Source organism: Euprymna scolopes, chromosome 45 (assembly GCF_053919585.1).
Source record: "Euprymna scolopes isolate OS-2025 chromosome 45, ASM5391958v1, whole genome shotgun sequence".
Classification (NCBI taxonomy): domain Eukaryota; kingdom Metazoa; phylum Mollusca; class Cephalopoda; order Sepiida; family Sepiolidae; genus Euprymna; species Euprymna scolopes.
Genome location: NC_136526.1, coordinates 58,559,782 through 58,563,813, shown reverse-complemented (window position 1 = coordinate 58,563,813; position 4,032 = coordinate 58,559,782).

Sequence of the window (4,032 nt, the reverse complement as noted above, 5' to 3'; positions counted from 1 at the left end):
GAGAAAGAAAACTGATAATAAAACTGGGAAAAGGATGTCTCCTCAGTCATGGACGACAACCTTCCTGAAGCTGGTGACTTGAACAAATCCTCGGTTTGCAAACCTAACTTGCTTAAGGAGTAGATAGGCTTTACCTATCGCCGGCTTTCACACTCATTCTTTGTCTATTAGCCAGGCGCAGAGGTACAATACCGGGAACTCACCTGAGCCACCCTGTGCTTGGCCTTGTTTCCTGACTAAGACATTGAACGCCGTTCCCCTATTCCCTATTCCCTATTTTAAATTTCTCTCTTTCTCTCAGACACCGAGCAAATTGGGTATCAGTTGTCATCTCATTTAAATCCCAACCTCAAGGTAAGGAATCATTGCTTAAAACAACAAGGTACTACAACAGGACTGACTGGGAAGGAATTACAGAACACATTCGATATGACCCCGTGGACCAATATCTTTTCGCTTCCTGCTGAATAGTGTGTCAGTAAGACAACTGAATGGTGCAAAGCGGGCATTGGAGTACATGTTCCCACACGGGAGTGTTATAGATAGCCCCACTCTCCCCATGGTTCACTGCAGATTGTCCAGATGCCATTGCACAAAGACAGAATACATTCCGCCGCTTATTTGTACGTCAAAAATGAAATACAAATAGGCAAAATTTCGTAGATGCTAGAAATCATTGTAAGAGTGAAATAGCAACAGCAAAAAGAAAGCATGCTGAAATATTCAGGTAATGCATAGAATCGCCAAAGATAGGAATTCGTGATTTCTGAAAAAATCTATTCTAGTGCAGTGAATAAAGGACAATCAGTAATTCCTCCATTGAGCAACAACCAGAAGGTTGAATGCACGGCAATGGAGAAGGCAGAACTGCTTGCCCAGCGATTCGCCTCCAACTCCACCTTAGAGCCAACAAACAACTCCCTCCCAAATTTTCCTATGCAGACTGAAGCCACATTAGATGATGTAAAAATCACCCCTTCTCATGTCCGCGATATCATAAAAAGGGCGATAGCCATTAGTCACGTGCTCTCGTGTAATGAATGAATGCGTGAATGTAGGATTGACATGAAATTCTTAAAGATAAACTAAAATGACCGAAAAATGGACTGAAATGACTTAAATAAATAAAAAGTAAATGACTTAGAATTACTTTAATAAACTTTATGATGAATTGAATGACCTTTAGAATGACTCGAATGCTTAAAAAATAACTCGAATCCTTCAAAAACAACTTGAATGATCTGGAGAATGACTTTGAGACCGACTGGTTGTAAAGTGGGTGATCATTTTACATTAAATTAATACAGAAAAGTAATCCCCACTTTATATCATAAAGTTACTAACATAAGTACAGCATGTAGTAAGAACAGATGCTACACTTTGATCTTGGCCAAGAAAAGCTTAAAAAGCTAAGAACAGCATCTATTAACAACAGACCTTTGATCTTAACCAAAAAGGCCAAGCACAAAAAGTGTTACGGACAGACCGACTGACAGATTGACCGACCCACGGAGTGACTTTTAGAGTTGCTTGCACGCGACTAAAAAAATATGATACCTCAAAGGCTTTTAGGCCTGATCTCATCACTGCATTTCTAATTAAGAAATGTTAAGCCAATCTAGTTCCGATATTTTCCAAGCTCTACAATAAATGCTTCGCTAAATCTTGCTTCCGAAATATCTGGAAGATTGCCGCTGTGGTACCAGTGTACAAGAATATTGTGAAAGAACAACGTTCTCAATTCTCGCCCCATTAGTCTCCTCCCACTCTTCGCTAAAATCTTTGAGACCTTAATTAATCAAGCAAATCTTCTTTCTGACAAACAGTATGGAGTTAGGCAACGTCGTTCTACTATACATATTTTAACAGTCATCTCTAAACGCATTTGCCATGTATTGGATAAGGCGGGCGAAGTTATAGCTGTAGCCCTTGATATATCCAAGGCTTCTAATGAAAATTAAATTGTACAGTATAACTGGACGTATACTAAATATAAATAGATCCTTCTCAGACAATAGAAGCATAAAGGTTGTCAGTTACGTACGTACATCCAAGCAGCATAACATTAATGCAGAAGTTCCTCAGAGGTCAATCCTTGGACCATTATTATTCCTGATATTCATAAACGACCTCCCTGATACTATTGTGCATGAGATGGGTATATTTGCTGATGATACAACGCTCTATAATATGCATGAGGGAAAAAGAGATGTACATAAATCTAAGAAAATGGCAGAATTGTTAGAAAATGACCTCTAGACTATAGTGGAATGTGGCCGCAAATGGATGGTAACATTTAATTCTAGTAAAACTAAGCTGCTCTCCTTTAACAATTGCAAGATGACTCTCCAACCCCCTATATCCATGACAAATAGTACCCTATCTGAAATTTCTACCTTCAAATTCCTCGCCCTAATATTTGCGGGCAATATGAACTGGAACAAATACATTGAGGACATTGCGAAGGCTGCTGCAAAGAAGGTGGGTTCCCTCTATTGAGCTAGAAGACTACTCACACCTGAGAGTGTCCTGTACATTTACAAGGCCACCATGCAAAAGTTTAAATGTAACATAAACAAATATCTTGTTAATCATTCCTATACATGACCACAAATAGTAGCCTCTGACGTCCAAGTGGCGATATGCTGCTACTATGTGTGGGGCAAGAGCCAACAGATAGTACGTACACCTTACACACTCTGTTTCTTCATGGCCTGGATTGACTTTCTCACTCTCTCTCTCTCTCTCTCTCTCTCTCTCTCTCTCTCTCTCTCTCTCTCTCTACAACAACAATAGACTTTCCCTCTCACCAGGTAACAGCGAGAGACGCACGCCAAACTAAACACGTGCTGTATCCTTTCTTTTAGTTGTTTCTTCACAAAATAAATTCTAGTTCGCTTATTTCAATTAATTTATTGTTCGTTTCTTTCTCAACTGTATTCATTTTTCCTATTTTGTACAACTGGGGGATATATATATAATATATCCACCAGTCTGCTACAAACTGATGACACCCGAACGTGAGATGAACACGCATTTCCTTCTATACCATAAGTCCCGCAACAAACCGGCGACTGACTGATGTGAAATGAACACGAATGGTGACCCTTCTTTTTTGTAAATGAATTGTTTTGAACAAGACGTGCGTTCTGTTTGATAGACAAAAAACCCCGAACATTTCAACAAAGAGAAACAAGTGAACTACTATCGACAAGAATCTCAAAAAACAACAATGACGAAACCCCTCGTCAGACTCGGCTCAGAAAAATAAGCACGGAGCTGTCGACTTTATACCGAATTTGAAAATAATTGAGCTCGGCAAGCATTTTTCATGGTTTCCTGACATTACCCTGCAATAAAAGTGGGGAGCAAAATCACATAGGTCTATACACATTCTCTCCCGCACAGCAGATGTTTAGGGAGTGGAGTTAATGCTTTTCGGGCACTCCCTAATAAAATAAATCTTTTAAAACAAACTACTGAATAAACGAACAAACGACTTCGTAAAACTTGCAAGGAAAAGGGTTATTGAAGTAAGGCGAGATGCCATTAGGATATAGCTGGGATAGAACTCGTCGTCTGCCTTTGCCCGGTAGTTATTCCCAAGTGGGGACAGTCGATACCGATGTAGACTGAGAGAGAGAGAGAGAGAGAGAGAGAGAGAGAGAGAGAGAGAGAGAGAGAGAGGGGGGGGGGGGGAAACAGGTCAGCTCTCTTTGACGTCTCGCTGGAAAAGGGAAGAGTTTTTCTTGTCCGGGATGGAAGCAGTTATAGTTCCTTAAGGGGGTAAGGAAGATCCCTGCGCTATGCCTCTGATTGGTCAGTATGTGCCATATCGCACAGTCAGGGGAGGCACTGACGCACAAGAAAAGAGTTCTATTTGTTTCTGCTACAGATGCAACAACAAAGTAACAATGACAGAATATCCCTATTAACACATAGGAAGAAGTTGAATCAACAATACGAGTTGAGATGCACCACGCACATGGATAAACTCACAACTGGAAGTTTCGTTGACAGCTGGCAACTGGA